Genomic DNA, 12,332 nt, shown 5'->3' on the forward strand with positions numbered 1-12,332 from the left:
TCTGTTTCTTTGGAGAAACGAATACACCATCCCACACACCCTCTTTTTTTATCTTAAGGAGTACAGTTCCTATATTTTCATGTAATGCATATTAGAGTACCACTAGGGTTTCCAATTCTCAGGTTGAAAATTTATTATACGAGAGAAATTTAAAATTGATTAGGGACTTATTAAAATACTAGCATGAAAATGATGATTACATAGCCTCCTTTTGAAGTCAGGGCTTAGGCAGGGAAATGAATAATTTAGGTAAAAATTCATGTCACACTCAGTAATATAGGAGTCAATCAACTTTTGTTCTGGCAGTCTCTATTTCTATTTTTATCCCTGTAATCTTGCGAGTTGTTTTTTTTCTTCTGCTATTTTAATGAATGCTGGCATAAAGATTCCATTTTAATACAAGTTTAATAAGGAATCTACTTTATTTAATGGCCAGTAAGATAGCATCATCCCATAGCTACAAAGTATACTTCCAAACTGTGATGGTTCTAAGTTATGTAAATTTGTTAATGAAATATTAACATGAAACTGCTGCTAACTTGTGTCACTTGGACTTTACATGGTCTCTTAACTTGTCTCAGCATATTCTGCTCCACCTGACCTTTCACAATATGAGCAAAGTGCACTTTTCCAAAGGCTAGTGGAGTCCTGTCAACCCTCTGACAAAGGCATCTTCCTGTTTTCAGTATCTTCCCGCAGTTCCTCACACAAGCTTCCAAATCGCCTTGTTCAAATTGCCTTGTTTCCTCAGCGTCCTTCTCCTGCTCTCACTCTAGCTGCAGTTCTTTGTTTTTTCTCGTGAGGATGTTCAGCTTCTCAAGCTCCTCAGTTTTCCACCTTCTATCCCTCCCACTTCCTTTCCCCAGATGAATCAACCTGCAGACCTTTCCTCAATTTCCCTTTCCCAGCTGTCAGCTTTCTCACCACGCTGAGTCATGCCCCCAGAGCATGACATACCTCGTCGAGCACGGTTTTAACTTATTTGGTTCCTCCCTCTCCCTCCCTCTGTCTCTCTCTGTCTCTCTCTCTCTCTCACTGAATGGTAAACTCTTTGAAGACATCCACATGCTCTGTTGTTATATTTTATCTTATTTTGTTTTTTACTTCCCAGCACCCACACAATATTTGGCCTATACCAAAGGCTCAATAAACATGGGTTGAGGTAGTAAATAAATAAACCACACGGTGTACAATCTATTCAAATAATTGGCTTAGTTTGTCTTAGCAGTATCGACAATTCTAGAGAGAAGAAGCATATATAGTAAAGGTCTGATGAGGGATAAAGCAAAAACAAAAACAAAAACAAAAACATCAACTCTCTTTTTAAGTACTCAACTGAAATCTTTGTTTTAACTTATATTTGAAAAGATGCAACATTTACATTTTAAACAGATCCTTCTCGTTACTGTGTAATTTGAGTAATTTTTATGTTAAGTAAACTTTTTTCTTATCACACTTAGTCTCATAATTTTCCCTTGCCCCATCCTTTTTTTTTTTCTCATTTTACTTACTTACAAATATAATCAAACAAATCTAAAGAAAAGTGATGAGTACAAGGAAAAATGTGCACTTAATAGGCAGTGAGGAAGAGCCTAATATTGAAAAGAATCATAGATATTGGCAGGATGTAAAAATTAAAGTTTTTCACTAGAAAAACTTTTTTTTTCTTCTTTTTTTTTTTTAAATTTTTTTTTTTAACATTTATTTATTTTTGAGACAGAGAGAGACAGAGCATGAACGGGGGAGGGTCAGAGAGAGAGGGAGACACAGAATCAGAAGCAGGCTCCAGGCTCTGAGCCATCAGCCCAGAGCCCGACGCGGGGCTCGAACTCACGGACCGTGAGATCGTGACCTGAGCTAAAGTCGAATGTTTAACCAACTGAGCCACCCAGGCGCCCCTAGAAAAACTTTTTCCATAACCCATTGATAGTTATACCATAGACATGAAAAAGATAGCTCTGGGAACAATATTTTTCGAAGTCATTATGTTTCAAGTTTGGGGTGGCTTTCTGATTGTGGCGGCATGTGTCAAATGAGAAGGTTTTTATTTTGCAGTATGGTCAAAAGAACTTACTTGAATATAAGTTATAAGTTATATGAACATGCTTCAAATGGAGAAATAGGGTAATTTTACAGATCTATTTCCTTACTCTCTTCCATTTGCTGTCAATTAAAATTAAATTGGTTAATAACTCATGGATATTCACTAGTTACTTCATGTAAGATGATATTCACTAGTTACTTCATGTAAGGTGATTTTAAAGATCAAAGAGAAAAGTAAAGACATAAATATATTGTAGCAGTCAGAATGTGGGGAAACCAAATTGGGGTTTTCTAATGAAGAATTCTCATAGATATGCCTTATCGACCTGTTGCTGAAACACATCTGTATCTTTGTGCAGATGAAACTGCTTCATTAATTGACTCCCACTCATTTGCAATTTGGTGTGTCTCACGCGCAAATTCACCATCGCTTTCCTTAGGTTCAAAGTGGTTAGGCCTCTTCTGTATCACAGAAGCTTCCTCCTTCTCCACCTTCACATTAATATTGTACAGTTTTGTCTTAATTTTGTCTTCTTGTTTTGTTTTGTTTTATTTTGGTTCAGCCATGGTAAGTGGTGGAAGCTTCTCAGGTGCACAACAGCGGTGACCACTGGGAAGAGGTACGCTTGGGAGTTCAGGTGAATTGCTATTTGTAGGACGTGCTCACTTAGATGGACCTTACTGGTTCTCAGAATTGGCTGTGCATTTTAACTTCACAAGGACTTTAAAAAATCCAAGTATCAGGGTTCTATCACTATAGACTCCTATTTATTTTGCTTACAGTGTGATCTTGAGACCAGGACCTAAAACTATCCCCATTTACTGCATATTAATACCACTCCCTAGAATCTCTTTCTCTCCCAATTCCCTCAACAAAAGGTGCCCTTAATTTGGATGTTTTTGAGTCAGAAATAAAGAAGGATATGCTATTTAGTTATTGAAGCCAATATCACATTATTAATGTGCTTCTAAACAGGTATAACTTTTGATAATGGAATATTGGAATTTGTGACATGAATCATCTTTAATTAGGAAATATTATCAGTAATGGGAAATGTTTCTAACGCTATTATAAAAGTGTAGGACTGAGAATTCACTGCATGGGGAACCAGCAATAAGACAATGTCTTGATTAATAAATGGCAAACAATCTAGAGGATTCATTCAATAAGTACTGGGCCTAACATATAAACAATGGTAAATATTTTATGGGGAAATGCGCAGATTATTTTACCCAGCAATAGCTACCCTTCATGTTAATTATTTATGAGGGTTGTTTTACCTACCTTTATTTGTCTGGTTTATGCCTGTGCATTTTTGTAAACTTCTTTTACACAGGAGAAGACAAAGGCATTAGAATTTCATAGTTCATTCCAAAGGGAAATGCTAAATTTGCACTTATATAGGACCAAAGGGTTTAATCAGTTAAAGAATGAATGTTGTAAAATATGCTGAAAAATTAATATAATTGGAAAATGGAAGTATTTCTTATAAATAGAATGCCCTTGACTATGAATGCCTGCACATAAGATTAGGAAGATTGGCCTGGATAGATCTGTCAGTTTACAGAAATAGATACGATGTAAAAAAAAAAAAAAAAAGTTTTAATCCATATAGGGAAAACGTATGGATTTTTCCAATTATAAAGGTAAAAATAACCTGAGAATAAAATTTAATACCTGATTACTACATTCGCTATTGAGTGAAAAGGTAGCCATTCATAATTTTCAGTACAATCTTACATTTTGACAAAACTGAGAGAAGATATGTAAGCAATGTTGCTTTATATTTTACTAGATTTAGATATGCTGTAAATATTCTTGTTGCTTCTGTCTCCTCATGGCACGTTCATTTGTCTTTACACATAATTTACCCCCAGATCTTTCACAGACCTTCTAAGCAGATTCTTTCCCCCATCTATTTGGTTCCTTGTTAACTAAATTGAAAATAATTGTAGAAATTGAATATGTCCTAAAACAATAGTCCTTCACCAATTTATCAGAAGCTACATTGAGTGCGCTCTTTAATTTTTTAATTAAAATATATTAACTTTTAATGGAAAGAAGTTTTGAGAGGTAGCCAGAAGTGAACTGAAGCTTGGAAATAACATTTCATAGCTGGCTCAGGTAAATCCCTAAGGGTTCCCAATTTTCATTTTCTCATCTGTGAACAAAGGATAAGTCTACCTATATTGCAGGGTGATGAAAAGGAGTGTAATAATGTAAGTGAAGAATGTTGTGGTGCCTGTTATGCGCTAGATCATTCACAAACATGTATATTACTATTATTCAGTACTACTATTTCTGTGCTATTATTTATTACAATTATTTTACTCTAATTTAATATCTCATTTATTTTTACAACATCATATGAACTAGACCATATTAATTATTATTATTTCATATAAAGGAAACTGACACTTACAGAAAGTAGATAGCTACCTACAGAAATATTTGAAATAACAGAGTTAGTGTTTGGCTCCAAGCCACCTGTCTGAAGAATCCAGCATCACTGTTATATTATCAGTTGGAGAAGTTGCTACTCTTGGAGTCCACTATCTGAGAATTGTCTTGAGAGGTCACTATATCATCACCCTGGGTCTTCCTTTGTCTCCTTTCCTGTGTGGATTCACCTACTTTCTGTATCCAATTCTCCTCTCTTCCTGTTTTACACCCTTGTTTGGTCAAACACATCTTTCCTGAGAAAGGAGTGATATACTTTTTTAAAAGTATGTCTTTTAAAAACTTTTTTTGGTCATTTTAAAAACTTTTATTACAGAAATTTAAAACATGTACAAAAGGAAAGAATATCATGTAACGAAACCCCATATATCTATCACCCAAATTTGATAATTCTCAACGTGTGATCAAACACCACCATGGTTTATAAATCAAATAGGCTATTCACCTCTAATACTTAAACATATATCTCTAATCTAATATTTTTACATACTATCATAATAACATACATTATATAATGCTTTAGCAGCCATTGATAATTATAGTGTGGAAGAGGTAATATTTGAGACTAAACTGTCCATTTTAAGAACATAATTACTGGATAGTTTTTCTGATATAAAATTCTAGGAAACGAATCCTTTCCCATCCTATTATTAAAGGCCTTCATTAATTTCTTTTGTTAATTTCTGGCTTCCATCATGGCTATTGAGAAGTCAAACTCTATTCACATTCTGTATCCTTTTTGTGGCCCTGATTTTTAACCTGTGGGGTATTTTAGGATCTTATTGTTATCCACGGTATGCTGGAGTAGCACGACTGTGTGCATTGGTGGGTGCTTTTACTTACTGTCTTACGCCTGCCACAGATGGCCTCATATTCAGGATTCATTTTCATCCTCTTGGATATTTTTAAAATGACTTTTAGACTTTCTTTCTGACTTACTGATTATTACTTTTTACGTTTGTTTAATGTTTATTTATTTTTGAGAGAAAGAGTGAGAGAAAGCATGAGTGGGGGAGGATTAGAGAGAGAGGGAGACACAGAATCTGAAGCAAGCTCCAGGCTCTGAGCTGTCAGCACAGAGCCCGACGCGGGGCTCGAACTCACAGACCTTGAGATCATGACCTGAGGCAAGGTCGGAAGCTCAACCAACTGAGCCATCCAGGCGCCCCTCTGACTTATTGATTATTTAGGAGAGTGTGTGATTATTTAGAAGTTATTGTCTTGTATTTTAGCCAGAAAAAGTCAGTCCTGGCTTATATGTGTAGGCTCTGGTTCCAAGGACAATTTTATTTTCAGAGCCCTTTCAGTGTTAGTCTGGTCTGCTTTATGTACCTGGTCACCAGAACACCATGTTGGATTTCTGTTGATGTCACCCATGGGGTAGACACTTACCCGGTGCCTGGTGTGGCTGGGTGGAGATACCAGGCCCACAGAGTGGTGAGTGCTTTTGTGCCTCTTCCCCAAAATCCAAATGGAGAGGATCCTGCTTTGGTGTCCCCATGGAGTGGAGTCTTTCCTTGAGCCACCGAGTGCAGTTAGGTAGAGTATGGGAGACTCATAGATCAAAGAACAGTATTTCCCCAGGTTTGTTCTTTAGCCACGCAGTTCTAATGGCCTTTCCTCCAGAGAGCGAGTTGCCTTCCTGGGACACTGGGAGAAGAGTTGAGAAGCTGCTAGAAAGCTGAGTTGGGGGCAGGGAAGGGATCACCCACCCTGTCTGCAAGTGGGCCATCCATCTAGGTAAAGTAGGTCCCTGCGGGAACTGGTTGGAAGGTGGGGATGGCTTCCCCAGCCCTGTCTTTCCTGATGTCCCTATTGTGAGTGATACCAGCTTCACCTGCAGCCATTTGGTGAGAGATGGAGTGCTCATACATTTTTTTTCCTTTATTTCAGTTTTGCTCTGTTGTGTTTTGTTTTCTGTTTGTGAGCTTCCTTAACTTTGTCTTCCAACTCTCCTATTAGAATTTTAAAATTCTACGATTTTATCTTTAATTTTGGAAAACTCTTGTTCTTTAAAACTTCTTGGCATACCTGAGTCACTCAGTCAGTTAAGCGTCTGGCTCTTGACTTTGGCTCAGGTCATGATTTCATGGTTAGTGAGTTCAAACCCTACATCAGGCTCCACATTGATAGTGCAGAGCCTGCTTGGGATGCTCTCTCTCCCTCTCTCTCTTCCCCTCCCCCACTCATGCTATCTTTCTCAAAATAAATCATTAAACATTTTTTAAAAACCTTCAAACTTCTTTGAAACAACCATTATTTTATTGTTTTGTGGCAATAAAACCGTTTTTTATCTTTAAGGTGTTAAGATTTATTTGACAGTTTCTTCTTTCCTGTCAGCACTGAGACTTTTTTATTTCCATTTTGCTGCTTGCTTATTTTGTTTTTAGTTTTTCATACTTCAGGCTTTCCTCTAATGTCTGGGAACCTTGGCTCACTATTGACATTTGCTACTGAGGAGTTAAAATGACAATAAGATGTTCTGTGCATCCTCTAGCTTATTGCTAATGGATTTCTGTGAAAGGAATTGGACCTTTTTTTCTCTTTTAACCGAATTGCATGAAAGATAAAATCCAAATGGTGCTAATTAGCATGATTGTCAAGATTTCTAAGATACATTTGGTTTCATCATACTGAAGGGAATATACTTGGGGAAAAGTACGAGGGTGATTGGTGGACATCGTTTGTGTTCTGGAAAGACAGTGCCTTGCAACCATACAATGTAGCATTCATTCAAGACATTTAGCAGGTATATTCATCCAGATGAGATGGTCTCTTCTGACCTGTTAAAATGATGGCAGTCAAAGAGAGATGAATATGCTTCTCAGAGTCCTGAGATAAAACTCACTCAGATGTTATTATTAGCATCTGTGCACCATTTTTTGAGGCATTTGGAAGAAGATGGTAACTCTCTGTCATGTATGCTAAAGGGCTTTCTTTAATATCCTCTCATCAATAAAACTTTTGACTTACATGAAGCCAAGATTTGTTCTTTTTATCAATCTTTCACTCCCTATTTGTTATTTATATACACATTAATCTACATTTGTAGAGCTACTTGGTTCTTCTACAAAGAATTTCTGGTCTCCTTCTGAGAATCTAAACCCCTGTTTGCTATTGTTCAGGGAGGCAAGGGTGAGAGGAGCTGGGGAAAATTCATTTTTTTAGTGTGCAAACTTTGGTACCTATTCCTGCCCTGAATCAATCCTGATGTCTCCTCGTTAAGAATATCCCTCATTCAGTTACTAGGGAACAACCTCTTGTTTTTGCTGAGTTGGCAGAAGGTTAAATAGTCTGCTAACTAGGAGGGATCTGGGCACCCTAATACTCCTCATACAGACTTTCACCCAGTCTTACTATTGAACAACCTGGAGAGATACGTGTGTCTCCAGATCCTAAGACTTATTTAGATTCCATGGCATAAATCACCTTGGCTTTTAAAAAATTTTCTCCAAGCTGCTAAATCTGCTATCATCAGATAGCTACTTTTCAGTTTCCCAATTTTTGTTGATACATCTTGCTTGACGAGGTTATTCTTCTATTTTCATCAATTTGAGGACTATGATTTTTAAATTATTTGACTGTCATTTTATAAGTATTTCATGAGGAATGGAGATAAATGTATGTGTTAAGTCTGTCATATTTAAATGAAATCATATATTCATTTTCTATATGAATTTGGATATCACTTCAGGAAATATAACCTGTCCTTTCTAAGGCTTACTATTATATTAATATTATATATTTATACATAAATAGATGGACATGCTCCAAATGACTCCAATAGAAATTTCAAAATTTACTAATACATGGTAAGGAGAATGGAGTAATGTTGAGATTTATTTATTAGATCTTTTTCGAGAAAAATTTTATCAAAGTAATCAACGTGAAAATTCTACATTATGATGTCATCCAAACAACTGAGTCCTTCAGATTCCTGCTCTGTTCGACAGAATGCACAGATTACTTTTCATCTTTGTCTAATAGAAAAATATTTACTCCAATACCAACAAAAATAACAAAAAGACCTACTTTAATAATATTTAAAGTGAAACCAATTGTAGTCTAAGATGTTTACTGACCTACAAAGTTAAAAAAAAAGTTTTCTTAAAAATATGGGTAGTATGAATGTTCATAACTGATGGTTTTTTTAGTTTTGTTTTATTTTTCATAAGATTTGTTGATTCCCACTGTCAACCTAGCTGTTCTGGTAAGTATTAAGGGAGCATGTAAGTTGAGATAGGCAGACACTGTTCATTTTAATGCAGGTAGTGTTAAATGGATAGAACTATAATAAATAACTGAGTTCTCATCCTTATGGACATTTTGTGAATCTGTCAATTACAGTCACATGATTCCGATGAGAAGCCTTAAGGCTGCAACTACATCTACACGTTTGTAGGACCTGAGTAGTTATTTCATGCAGAACGCAGGATAACCACCAAAAAAAGTTAGCTCGTTTTAGTCACCTAAAGTTAGTTAGGATGGCAAAATTAGATCATCTGTAATAAAATACTTCACTAACACCATACTTTATCAATAATTGAAGTAAAATGAAATCATATGCAACTATTTTCCAAGTCTTTTATCTAAGAGAATCAGGAGTAACTTTTAGTTTCAGATGTACTCTGTATTTTGCAAGCAAGTGTTTTTGAATTTAATTTATAGTTTGGACTCTACCCACATACCAAAAAAAAATGATTTATGGATTATTCAGTACTTTTTGATTCCAGGTGAGAAAAGCACACACTGAATAATATATGTAATAAAGGGAAATGGATCAGCTCAGATAGCTAAATAGTAGAAAGCCCAAAGAGGATTGAAAATAGATTTGAATGTTGCAGAAATCATTCTCACTCTCTCCTTCTTTTTATTGGCCTTCTCTATTCCCCTCAACAACTAGGTATGTTTTCTCTATGTGAGGGAGGGTATAGTTTAGGCAGATTACAAAATTGCATCCTCCTAGCCTTGGAACAACGAGTTTTAAAGCTCTGACCTTCAGTTTGAGCTCAAAGGTACTGGGAATGAACTTTCATGGGGCCAGGGGTCATGGGTACTCTTATGAGCTGAATTGTGTCCCCTTCAAATACATGTGTTGAATCCTAACCCCTGATACCTTAGAATGTGACTGCATTTGGAGTTAGTGCCTTTAAAGAAGTGATTAAGTGAAAATGAAGCCATTAGTTTGGGCCCTAATCTACCATGACTGATATCCTTTTAGAAGAAGAAATTTGGACACACAGGGAGACAGCATAGAGGCAAAGACCATGTGAGGACACAGGGAGAAGATGGCCCCCTGCAAGCCCAGGAGGCCTCAGCTAAAACCAAATCTGTCAACACCTTCATCTTGAACTTCCAGTCTCTGAAACTGTGAGAAAATAAATTTCTGTGGCTTAAGCCACCCAGTGTGTGATACTTTGTTACCGCAGCCCTAGAAAACTACGAAAAGTGCCATGATTGGTTGTGATCCCTGACAACCCCTGTGGCCATGGGAGCAACATGCCGTAACTGTAAGTTCCGACTGGAGAGGCGTGGGTACTGTGGTGGTAAGAATGAACAGCTCTACAAATAAAAAAAGGAGGTGGGCACATTGCCAGAAAGAGAAAGGAAGCCTCAGGAGACAAAACAATGGTGTCAGCAAATCATCTAATAATATTAAACCATATATGGCATTATATTTTTATATTTGAATTATAAAATATATGAGTAAAATCATGAAAAATAAAGTGCAGGAAAATATTAAAATGAACAACCTTGTACTCACCATCAAGATAAAGAAGTCAAATGTTACCAATATTTTGAAGCTCACTGTGTGACCCCAACCCTTCCTTCAAAAAGTAGTCATTTATCTTGAATATTTTGCCTTTTATTCTCTTTCTTTTTGTCATAGTTTTAGTAAGTAGATATCACCCAAAATACTTTTTTTTAGTTTGGCATCTTTTCAGGCTTTACAAAAATGGGGTCCAACTCCAAGCATGCTTCTGCAATGTTCTTATGTTCTCAATATTGTAAGTATTAGCTGATACATGTCATTGCATTTTTACAGTTACACAGTAGGGAAATTATACACTAATTATGTTAAGGTATGAAGATATACTCACAGACAGACTAAGGTCACACCTATTTTTCTGTTTTATAAACAATACCATTCTGCTTCATATGCATGACTCCTAACACACACAACACACACACCACGAAATACACGAGTCCTCTGCCACAAATATCTAGGGGTAGAAGATTACAGAGCAGTAGTTTTCAACCAGGGGTGATTTTTTTCCTCCCTGAGATATTGGGCAATGCCTGGAGACATTTTGGAAGGAGGAATAAGGAACGCTGCCATCACTTAGTGGATGGAAGCCAGAGATGCTGGTAAACATCCTACAAAACATGGGACAACCCCCAAACAGTGATCCAGCTCAAAGTCTCAATATTGCCATGGCAGAGAAAGCTCAGCGTAGAGGACATGAACCTTCAAACTTGTGGTCCTTTTTGCCCACCAGACCACAGCTCCGAAGAGTTCCTTGTGCTCCATATCTTGCCAATACTTTCTACTGACAGACTTTTTCATTTTTTTTTTTTAATGTTTAGTTATTTTTGAGACAGAGACAGAGCATGAGCAGGGGAGGGTCAGAGAGAGCGGGAGACACAGAATCTGAAACAGGCTCCAGGCTCTGAGCTGTCAGCACAGAGCCCTACACGGGGCACAGACCCACAAACCGTGAGATCATGACCTGAGACTTTTTCATTTTTAACCATCATCTTCATTTTCTGAAGTCATTGAGAGTTTGACACTATTTGTTGTTATTTTCCTGATGACCCCCATTCTTTGTGAATTTCTTTTTCTTTGTTTTTGTAACATTTTAGTTCTGAGCTTATGGACGGTATTGTCATACAATACAACTTCCCATCTTTCCAGGCCCTCTTTTTATGTCTTGTTTCATGTGGAGAAACTGAAATTCACGGCCTCCAGGGAGCAGTAACTGCTACTAAGAAAATCAGCCACTAGCTTTGATGCTTGTTACTTACTCCAGATTTATGTTTGCTTTCTTTTTTCTTTTTCTTTTTCTTTTTCTTTTTCTTTTTCTTTTTCTTTTCTTTTCTTTTCTTTTCTCTTTCTTTTCTTTTCTTTTTTTTTTTTTTTTAATTCTCTCTTTTCTTTTTCTTCCCCATCTCCCCTGGTAATTTATCTTATTTTTCAGGTTTTGAATTTATAAGTATTTTAAAATATACTTTATCTTAGATGCACCTGGGTAGCTCATTCAGTTAAGCCTCCAACTTTGGCTCAGATAATATCATGGTTGGTGAGTTGAAGTCCCATGTCGGGGCTCTATACTGACAGCTCAGAGCCTGGAGCCTGCTTCAGATTCTATGTTTCCCTCTCTCTTCCCCTCTCTTGATCATGCTCTCTCTCTCCCTCTCTCAAAAATATATAAACATTAAAAAAATTTTAAATATACTTTACCTTATATTTTTGGTGTTTTGTGCAGAGCAGATTGATCAGGGTATGTAGCCTATTATAACTGAAACTGACCTTTGGGATCATATTTTAAGCTTATATTTGCATTTTATAAAATTCAAAGTGATATACAATAATTGAATTTTTTACTATTTTCCTCCTAAAATTCTATGGTACTTAAAGAATGGTAAATGTTTTAGTGTTTAATTACATGTTTAGAGGCATAATTGAAATTGTATAAATATATTACATGCTAAATGTCAAGAAAATTTCCTTTACCACCCATATGCAAGATGCCGCTGAATCTTATAAAATATATGTGACTTGTACCTTATACCCAGTCTTCTCTCTTCATTTGTTCTCCAAATCCTT

The sequence above is a fragment of the Panthera onca genome, chromosome F1 (genome assembly GCF_046562875.1).
Source record: "Panthera onca isolate mPanOnc1 chromosome F1, mPanOnc1 haplotype 2, whole genome shotgun sequence".
Lineage (NCBI taxonomy): Eukaryota > Metazoa > Chordata > Mammalia > Carnivora > Felidae > Panthera > Panthera onca.